This window comes from Lycium ferocissimum, chromosome 4 (assembly GCF_029784015.1).
Source record: "Lycium ferocissimum isolate CSIRO_LF1 chromosome 4, AGI_CSIRO_Lferr_CH_V1, whole genome shotgun sequence".
NCBI classification, from domain to species: domain Eukaryota; kingdom Viridiplantae; phylum Streptophyta; class Magnoliopsida; order Solanales; family Solanaceae; genus Lycium; species Lycium ferocissimum.
In genome coordinates this window covers 50,684,303-50,696,253 of record NC_081345.1, presented here as the reverse complement: position 1 = coordinate 50,696,253, position 11,951 = coordinate 50,684,303, and positions in this window count along the sequence as shown.

Sequence of the window (11,951 nt, the reverse complement as noted above, 5' to 3'; positions counted from 1 at the left end):
CACACTCGAAATGTGAACTAGCTTTTAGGATTGATGTGTGGGGTTTGTTGAGTATCCTGTCAAATTAGGCATGGGGCCTAACTCACACCCCAAAAGCTAGCTCAAAGGGAGGAGGATTGCCCAAGCCTAAAGGAGGTCAGGGTGGTTCTGATCCGTCACTGATATGCTATATTCTCTTCAATACTCACCTTATGATACCGTGATAAAGAAAAAAAATTCAAAAACTAGCTCATGACGTAAGAATTGCATAAGACCATATAGGGAGACTAAAACACTAACACTCCACCAATGCGTAACTCAACACACATATATTCAAAGTCCTACTATTACAATATTTCGCTTGACTATCACAAACTAAAAAATGAAAATCGTTTCCAAACACAACAAACACAGAAAAGAAGACAACAACAAAATTAAAAGAAAGAAAAAGAGAAAAGATGGTTGTTTCCTATAATTGCATTTCCTTGACTTTTGGTAGTTTGATTTCCAAAGATGGCTACCCCTTTAATGAGAAGGCCGATAATGGAAATTAGGAAGGAGAGAAAACATCAACCAGACAAGTAAAGACTCACTACTTTACTAAGGGACCTTAAAAATGACAACAAGAAAAGTGGGGAAGTTTTGAGATTCATCCCCTTAAAAAGCAGTGCTCTAGGACAAGCTAGGTAGTAGGTCCTGGCCAGTTCGGAGGTGAATTTAGGATTTTTAACTTAATAGTTCAATTTGTAGTATTTTCAATTCTAAATTATGAGTCCGCATTTAATATTTTTCAACAATTCTATAAATTTTCATATATAAAGGTATATTTTGCGTTGCTAATATTGAGTTCGAATAAACCTAATGAGTAAAAATTTTATAGGTCAGCTTGTTTTTTTTCACCATTTAACAACCTACATCATCCTTTAAAAAAATTTGCACATATGTTCACTTTAGACATGCAGTGTCTGAAGTTAGACTTGATAAAATTAAACTTCGGACACAAAATCAATGTCGAAAGTTATATATGATGTTCAGGCAAAAATAGTTGGACTTCAGTTATATTTGCCTGACCTCCCATTTTTCTCTGAAGTTCATGCACATATATATGGCTGAAGTTCAAGCAATAATGGCTGAAGTCAAGCAAAAATGAATGAACTTCAGTCTTATGTATTTGGCTGAAGTCCAGACAAAATGACTGAACTTCAGCCATATATGATTGAAGTTCAAGCAAAAAATGGTTGAAGTGAGGCAAAAATTGATAGAACTTCAGTCATGTGTACCTGGACTTCAGCTATGTGTACCCGTATTTCAGCCATTGTCTAAAGTTAGATTTTGTTAAACAACTTCAAAACACGATATATCGAAATTATCTTGAAATGTATACATATACAAAAAAAATTTAAAAAAAATAAAAAAAGTTAAAAAGCGAACACAAATTAAAAGAGCCTAATATTGCATGCCTTGGCGTTTGGCAGTTTGATTTCCAAAGATGGCTACCATTTAATGAGAAGACTGAGAATAGATAGAGAAAACACCAACCAGACAAATAAAGACTTGCTACTATCCATGGGACCTTAAAATGACAAGAAGACGAGTGGGGGAGTTGTAAGGTTTTCATCCCCTTAAAAAGCAGCCCTCAGTTAAGGACAAGAAGCTAGAAGTCATGCCCAGAGACATATTTCGGATTTTAATTTAATGTTTTTGATCGTTAATACTTTTAATATTAATCCATTATATTTTTAAAATTATTAATAGAAATAAATATTTATTGAAAAATTTAATGTATAAATCTGTATTCACGTTTAAACAATATTGAGTTTGGATGAACCCGCGGGGCGGAGCTAGGTAGAGATAAGGGGGTTCATCTGAACCCCCTTTGGCAAAAAACTACATTGTAGATATAAGGTTAAAATTATTTTATGTATATGTAGTAAATGTTAAATCCCCTTAATTTCTTCGTGTGTTTATTTCTTTATATTTTTAAACCCCGCAGTGAAATTCCTGATTTTCCCACTGTGAACCCAATCGTTAGCGGACCAGGGGCGGCTCAAGAGCCAAGGCCATAAAAGCTGATAGCCTTGCCCCAAATTTTGGGGCCCCATTTTTTATCATGTTTTATTGCTAATTTGTTTAAAAAATTATTGTGACTTATAATATTTTTATATGTAGTTTAAATATGTAAATTATATTTCAAAAAACTTAAAGATTGTATGTCCGAATTCCGGATACAAATAATAAAATTTGACTCCTAAAATTCAAATTGTGTCACAAAACTTAAGATAGAGGGAGTAAACAATTTTTATAAAAAAAAAAAAAAAGGAAGAATTTTTTTTAGTGACGTGATTGATTAGCTATATTGTTGTCACTTGAATATTTTTTAGAATAAATTGATTTGAAAAAATTGTTAACAACTTTGTATTGTTCTTGACGATTATAAAATATTAATTAATGACTTCGCATCTAAAAAAACTTTAAAAATAGACTTTAAATAAACATATATATCACAATTTTTTCTTTTAATAAAAATAGGTCTCTCTTTGAAGTTTGGCGTAGTCCCCCTAATGCTTGTTGAGACAGTGTACCGCCTGGACCCGCACTTGGCCCAGTCTTCACCATCCTACTATCTCCATCTTATCATTCCTATCTTTCCTCCAACAGAACTCAAAGGGCCTTCTGAAAGCTAAGTGCCTCCAAACTCCCATAATCATCATGGTCATTCACATTTTCTTTATCATTATCATAGATAGGGCTCCACCTACTTATTTTTTGTAACGGTTAGTGCAACTTCACAATCTAAAATACTTGTGAAATATTGATTAATTTGTTAGATCAGGGGCATTTCAAGTGAAATGGTTATTTTCACAAAAAATTTCAATCTTTTTAAGTGAATTTATGTCCAAACACAACTTTAACTTTCAAATATGTTTAAACGCCTACTTATGTAGAGTTAATAAAGAAGTTGAATTATGTCATCATCGATGAAGGCTTAAATGGTTAGAGATAGAGTGTACTTTTATTTACTTAATTATTTCTTCAGTACACTCGAGTTAGGCTTGATTTGTTTTCATGGGACATGCATGTGAAAATTGTATTTGTTAAGGCAGTGAGACTCATACTTCCGGGAGCTCTGTCTGGTCTATTACAATGCAAAAAATATGTGATCATTTCATCTAAAGGCTTAAACAGCTAGAATTAGTGTTTGCACTTTTATTTACTTAATTATGTCTGCAATAAAAGACATCAAAATCGACCTCTTAAACCGACTTCCTTAGCTTGATTAGTTGATTCTTGAGGTGAGTTCAATTGCGTAGAATGTTAGTACTCCGATCCCTTTGTCTCAATTTATGTGTTTTTTTTTTTTATTCGTCTCCAAAGAATATCATTTTTTTTTATTTAAATTTAAATTCACACTTACTATTATAATGAGATGATTAACAGTCATACAAATGTTTATGCCTTATTTTAGATCTTAAATTTCAAATATTTTCTTTTTTAAACTCCAAACTCAATCAAATACCATCACATAAATTGAGACGGAGTGAATAATACATATGCCCTTGATCATTATGGTTACAAGTTACAACTGCTGCACATGTTGAATGAGAGAGAGACGGACAAAAGAAGCACCAGTGAGATGAGTGGTTATTTCAACGGTTGATTCTGTTGTTTTCTTGGAGATATTTTGAGGTCGTGAGTCGCAGTTAAGATGGAGGCAGCTGGCCACCAGTCAAGCAAATTAAGATAGAAAACTGTACTTATTTTCAGATTCCAATTCAGAATACAACAACAATAATATCTTTCAGTGTAATTCTATCAGGAGTTTGAGGAGGGTGGTGTACGCAGCTTTACCCTTATCTTGTGGAGGTGGAGAAGTTGTTTCACATAGACCCTCGCTAAAAAAAAAAAAAAAAGCATAACAAAATCAACTATTGAAAGAAAATACAATAGTGGAGCGGTCATGCTGAACATAATTGAGAAGAGAACGTGAAAGAATAACAAATAATACGATAACCGAAACATATGAAACGAACATGTAATAATAAACTGTTGAATTTGGTTGAACCCACTAGTTATACTCTTCATCGGACGGGCAGATGTTTACATATTATTAAAAAAAAATGTAGAAACAGAACACCATAAGGGTGATCCTGAAATTTTTGGTCCACTTAATAAATTTTTTGAAAAATGATCTCTATTGCTCGTTAGGCATAAGTTCTAGTAGTGTACACATATGTCACTACAAAAAATTGGGTAAATTGTGGAGGTTGAAAGTTACAACTGGCGGAGGTTTCAGCTTTCACTATCAAATAGTGGAAGCTAAAACCTCCGCCAGTTGCAACTTTGAACCTCCGCAAATTACTCCTTTTTTTTTTGTAGTGTGTTAAATAGTGGAAAAACCTCCGCGAGTTGCAACTTTCAACCTCCGCAAATTACTTTTTTTTTTTTTTTTGTAGTGTGTTACTTTTGTCTATGAGGCATGAGATCAGGACTTTTCAAGAAGTTACAAACAGTGAAGATATACAGGGCAATGTGCTCCCTACTTGATAGTAGTTTCAGCAGTATTGACTTGTGGACAATTGAGAAACATCAAAAAAATTTGCCTATCAGGCAGAACTTTGAACAGATTCATTATTTCTGACTTAATGAAATGTATCAAACTTCTATCCCATATGTAAAATAAGTGGATCAAAAATTCAGACTACTCCTCACCAGGTTATTCTTGCAAAATAATTCTTTTAAGCTCTTTCGGATTTATTTTTATGTCTAATTTCTTCTTCTATATATGAAAATCTAAATCTCATTAGCCTTTCCGTAATAGGACTATAGCCTATACACTCAGTACGTTAAACACTAATCTACTCATTACCTTGCAGTCGCTAACTAACTTTCTTTTAATTCCGAATAATATATATTCATAGTGGTACCTAAGGGTGTCAACCGGTTCGGGCTAACCGGTTTTAACCGGTAACCGGACCGGTTAAACCGGAACCGGAACCGGTAGAACCGGTTCCGGTTAACCGTTTAATTGTATACCGGTCCGGTTCCAATATTTTAGGAACCGGAACCGGTAAAACCGGAACCGGACCGGTTAAACCGGTTTAACCGGTGAAAATTAAAAAAAAAAAAAAAAAAATAGCCGTTGGGCCAGCCGTTAATGGACCGTTGGCAACGGTCCATTTGCAAAAATGGCGTTGCCAAACGGCCATTTTGTTAATTTTTGGCCCCCAAATTTTTTTTTTAACACTTTAACCCATCCCCCACCCCTATATAAACCCTTCTTCATTTTCATTTTAATTCACACCAATTCACTCTTCTTCATCTTTCTCTCAAATCTCAATCTCTCAATTATAATTATTTTGCAATAACTAGCCACAAAGTCTTATTATAGTTTCAACTTTCAATTATTAATTTTGCAATTATAATATTGTTGGTGGAGTTGGTGATTTTGCAACAATCGAAGTAGCTTTGGTGGATTTGCAATTCTAGCCGCCTTGACTTTCCGGAAATTAATCCGGCAATTTGGTACCTTCGTTCAACTCTATCTTTATTTTTCGCAATTTAATTTACGCAATTTAATTTACGCAATTTAATTTACGCAATTTAATTTGTTGTAATTTATTTTCTTGTGATTTATTTGATTGTGATTTAAATTAATTCTATTTAATAATGTCAAAGAGATTAAGACGTGGTGCCGTAGTAGTAGTCGTATTGTTAGAGGTGCGCTTAATGAGGAAACATTTGTGGAAGAAACACCTAATGTAGGTATTGATGTTGGTGGAAATAATCCACTTTTAGGTCATGAGGCAATGCAACAACATTTTACCGACACTTTTAATGAAGACTTAAATGATGATGATGAAACACAACCCCCGAAAATCCCATAGGAGATACATGTCCGCACAATCACATACACAAGACAAACCGCCTAGAACTCGTAAGCCAACTAAAATTTGGAAATTTATGACTAAGAATAGGAAAGCCAATCGGCTACATGTAACATATGTGGACAAGTATTTAGTTTTAAGCAAGAAGCTGGTAAGGATGGTGGAACGGGTACACTAAATTCTCGTATGAGAACCAAACATATGGATGCTTGGGGAGAGCAAACGGGTTCAAATGTTGGGGGATTCAAATGACGATAGACCCACGAACCGGTAGAAATTTTAAGTATGACAAGAAAAAAGAACGCGTAGAAATAGCTAAAATGGTAGCTTATGATTGTTTACCATTTTCCTTTCCCTCGGGTTTGGGGTTTGTTACTTACATTCAACGTTGTTATAATCCGTTATTTGAGGGTATTCCTAGAAGTACTTGTAGAGCCGATGTTATAGATTTGTTTAAAAAATATAGATTTTATTTGCGCCACGTATTTAATTCTTTAAATTGTAATGTTTGTCTTACCGATTTGGGTCTTAGTATTAACCATTTAGATTTTTTTGCTATTACATGTCATTGGGTTGATGACAATGGGTTATGCAAAAAAGAATTATAGCTTTTTTATATGACGAAGGAAAAGGTCGTCACGATGGAAAATTTTTAGCCGATTCAATGTCTACTATTATGAGATTTTTTAACATTTATAGAAAAACACTTTGTATTGCTTTAGATAATGCTTCTAATAATACAAAGGCGAGCTTGGTCTTTTAAAAAAAGAAATAAACCCTCCTCTAAAAAATATTTTTCATGTAAGATGTAGTTGTCACATTTTAAATTTAATTGTTAAAGATGGTCTTGAGCATTTTGATGATTGTTCAAAAAGTTAGAAATCTCTGTTGCGTTTCTTTTTTGTAATGCTAATAGGGGAAGAATTAGAGATTTTAAGAATGCTTGTGTGGAAAATAACCTTAGACCTAGGAAAATTCAAATAGAAATTGAGACTAGGTGGAACTACACTTACATTATGCTACAACAAGCATATGAGTATAGGATTCCCATACAACAAGTTCACAACAAATATAATACCGATAGTCAGGATTGGTTAAATTTTATGCATTGGGAAGATGTTAAAGAATGTATTGAACTCTTAGAAAATTTTAATAATGCAACTCTTGTTTTTTCTAGACAATTTTATCCCACGGTAACCGAAATTTTAGCCTACTTAGCGGAAATAGCTAGAGTTTTACAAGAGTATAAACATAAACCCGATTATCAAGTGGCTATTTTTGAAATGATAATCAAATTTAAGAAGTATTTTTTTCCCATCCCAACTTTATTTATATTGGGTTCCCTTTTAAATCCTTGTTTAAAAGCTGTCTTATACTAAAAATTTGGTTAGTCAAATTTATACATTTTTAGAAATTGAAGCGGGAACTCAACCATCTTTAGTGAAGCCGAACTCGCTATTGATGATGAGTTTAGAAAAGTTTTTACTCATTATTCTAGTTTGGAAGAACGTACGGCACCGTTGCTCCACGCCCTACTACTTCTCAAAGTAGCAAAAAGGGCTTGTCGGGTTTAAAAGTTTTACATTCACGACCAACTTCTTCTTCTCTACCGCAAACTTTGATGAATATAATTTTTATTTGATGCACCCAAATGTAGATATCAACCAAGCTGGATGAGGTGGACGTCTTAGCATGGTGGAAGAAGTACAAGGCAAGCTATCCGGTACTTTCAAGAATGGCTCGAGATATCCTTACGGTTCAAGTATCAACCGTGGCTTCGGAGAGCGCATTTAGCCAAGGAAGACAGCAAATTGGAGACCATAGACATTCATTATCCGGCTTTAGCTTGCAAGTACTAGTGTGCATTCGAGATTGGATTAGATCGGAGCGACGCAACCAAAACTCAGAAGCGGAGGAAGGCGAAGAGGAAGAAATTGAAGATTTGATAGCTAGTGGACCGGACCAAATGGAAGACTTTGAAGATATTTCCATGACCGAATATGATGTGGGGGAAATTAACGAAATGGTTCAAAATTGGTGATTTTATTATTCTACTATTTTTGTACAACTCATGTATTATTTGCAAGTTAAAAAAAAAAATACAACTTGCAAATAAATGTTATCCAAGAATGAATAAAAATATGGCTCATTGAGCTTACTTCTATTTACTTGTGTTCATATTTTTACTTTTATTAAGTTAGGAATATACCTAAAATATACTAAGAATATACTTATAAGTATATTAAGTTATATAGTATACTTAAACATATATAAGTATATACTATATATAAGTATATATAGTATATAAGTAAGTATATATAGTATATATATTAAGTTATACATATATTTAGTATATATATTAAGTATATATAGTATATATGTATATATAGTATATATATTAAGTTATACATATATATAAGTATATATAAGTTATACATATATATGTATAACTTAATATATATACTATATATATATATATTAAGTTATACATATATTTAGTATATATATTAAGTATATATAGTTATACACATATTTAGTATATATATTAAGTATATATAGTATATATAGTATATATAGTATATATGTATATATATTAAGTTATACATATATTTAGTATATATATTAAGTTATACATATATATAGTATATATATTAAGTTATACATATATATAAGTATATATAGTATATAAGAATATATATATTAAGTTATACATATATATAAGTATATGTAAGTTATACATATATATGTATAACTTAATATATATATATAATATGTATATATAGTATATATATTAAGTTATACCTATATATAAGTATATATAGTATATAGTATATATATATAGTATATATATTAAGTTATCCACATATTTAGTATATATATTAAGTATATATATATATATGTATATATATTAAGTTATATATATATTTAGTATATATATTAAGTTATACATATATATAGTATATATATTAAGTTATACATATATATAATATATGTAGTATATAAGTATATATATATATATATATTAAGTTATACATATATATGTATACGAAAAACCTATTCGTATTCTTGACTTCTTTGTTAAGTACATTAGTCGATAAATATTTAAACTTTTAATTATAAAGTTGTATAATATATGTAAATATACCTACAATATACAAATAAATACTATAATATATATATATAATACAAAAAAAAAAAAAAAAACATATTTTAAACACTCCAAACCGGACCGGTTCCGGTTTGAGTTTAAAACCAGGAACCGAACGGGTTAAGCAGGAACTTCGCCGTTAAACCGGTTCGTTGCTGTTCGGTTTTTTAACCGGTTAGCGGTTCGGTTTTTTAACGGAACCGGCCGGTTCCTTAACCGGTTCCATAACCGGTTCCGGTTGGAACCGGTTGACACCCTTAGTTGTAGATTATGAAATATTATATTCATATACTAATATTTATGTAACTTCCCCAAAGAAATATTTTGGGTTTGGGCTCAAATAAATGCTAGGGAGGCTATCTGTAACTAAACTATTCCTATCAATAGCGCTCATCCATTAAGTTTGGGCCGAAAAGAGAACTTCCATTAGGAGACCTCCTTATTACAGGCTGGAAGCAAATGAAACACAAAATTCTTAGGGGAAATAACGTCGCGGCCCTCTGAAAAAAAAATAATTACCCATCCATATTCCTTTTACTTTCATGCCCCTAAAGCTATAAAGGCCCCCAAAATTATGATATCAACATAATATATAAATATACCGAGAGGTATCATGTTCATTTATTCAAAAGACACACTTTTCTCAAAAAAACGTCGATGATACCATCATCTTATATACATATTGTGATAGCATCGTGGAGGACTGCTTCAGTCCTTCAATGAGACACTCGTCAGTCCTCTGTGATACTATCGTGGTACATAAATATACTGAGACTATATCATGAAGGACTGCTTCAATCATTCTCTTAATCCTCTATGATACCACCATGATATATAAATATACTGCGATGGTATCATGGATGACGGCTTTTGGGTGGGGGTACTCGGATAAATATTTTCGGCCGGTTGAATTTTGGTCCATTAGTTTTGGAGGGGCATGGACAGGTAAATATTTTGCATTTTAGGAATATTTTGTGTGGTTTCTCAAATTCTTGAAGTTGTCTTGACTAGACTCCTTTGTGTTTCTGTTACAGTTCTTTGCTAAACCAAGTTGCTCTTCCAGAGACTGATCTTGTTAACTTTGGTTTTTATTTGGAATGTTTCAAAATTTAATACTCCCTCCGTCTCAATTTATGTAAAGCATTTTGTTTGACTTGACACATAGTTTAAGAAAGTAAGGAATACTTTTGAAATGTATGATCCAAAACAAGTCTTATATAAATGTGTGGTTATAAATTATTCCATAAAGTTAAATTGTTTCTAACTATAGAAAAGTGACCTTTTTTTTGAGAAAGAACAAAAAGGAAATAATGCCACATAAATTGGGACAGAGATCAGAGGGAGTATGTCTTTTGAACAAATATACAACTCTTTCTGAAAGATGCATCAGAAATTCTTATATTTTAATCCATAACAATTTTGGCATTGAACTAACAAATGCATGTATTCTTTAGTTACCTCGAGATCATTAAAACTTTTTCTTATAGTTAAATCACTGCCCTTTGTGCAAGTTCGTCCACTGGAATCCCCGTTTCCACTGTTATTTTGACTTTTCACTACTCTTAGGACACATCTCCAATCATTGTAAAATAACAGATCTCGTCATTGAAAAGTATTTTAGTTATGTTCCACTCTCTATAAATACCTACCTAGCTATATATAGAAATTAGAAAATACTTGAATGTCTTTATCCTCTGCCCTCTTTATCATTTCACTTTCTTTTAAGTCTCGTATCAATTAACTTTTAATTTCTTCAAAAGCAATTGAGAGATTTAAAAGTTCTCTGAAATTTCTATTTGGGTAGCTGGTGTGTTGGCAATCATAGAGTAAGATGGTTTTCCTATCCCACTTTAAAAGGTATAAGAGTAACAGGTACTAGTCTATTGACTATTAACTTGTTGACTTAAATATGCTAAATAACTTATATGATAGACAACAGCAGAATACTCTGTGTTTGCCTTCTTAGTCATGTTAGATTTCATTACACTGGGCATGTTGTTGTTGTACTGTATATAGTTTTTGTGGGATCACCGCAATCAACCATCTCCACCTTTTCTTTATATACTGAGCATGAGATCGCAATCCAAAAAACTAGCCTATTAAATGAGAGAGTCCATTCATTATGTAAATCATTGCTATTTCTCTTATTAATTAATGATGGACAATTGACATACGACAAACATCCCGTTGAGAACCAACAACCTCAAATGACATACAACAAGCGTCCCGCTTGAGGACCAACAACCTCGATTGACATACAACAAGCTTCCCGATTGAGGACCAGCAACCTCGTTGGTCACGGCTGACATGACTGACCCGAATATCACCGTGAAAGGAAAGGGTACAACAATAGTTATCAATATGAAAGAGCTGAAAAGAGGAATGGAAAGGCTGGCCTAAAGGCTGCTTCACTGTTGTGAAAGTCATCCTTGAAAGAAGAAAGCCTGTTGAAAAGCACGCAAAATAATACTGGTGGGGAAATAATAAGTGGCCCCCTACCCTCTCCTGCTGTGCTGGTGATGGTCACAAACCAAAAAGCATATGCACCAATTTGCCATTCCACTGACCAGTGACCACCATGCACATATTCCTTTCCTCTATCCACTTTTTTTTTCCCACCTGATATCGAATATTCACAGAACCGATTATATATTTTGGATTTGTGCCGTATAAGGCCCATTTTAAGAGGGGAAGCGCTTCATGACAAGATCTTTTTCATACTCAAAGCTCAAACCTCATGAGATCTCTGTTTAAGGTGGAAGAGATATCTATCCATCCCGCCACAATCCCGATCATGAGTCTTCTCTATCCATTTAATTCCACTAATCCCAAACACCTTGTCATTTTCTTATGAGTAAATTACTACTACCACTTCTCTACTTACAGTACTTGCAAATGCTGACTTAATAAACAGTATTTGTAAATATTGAGCTTCAATA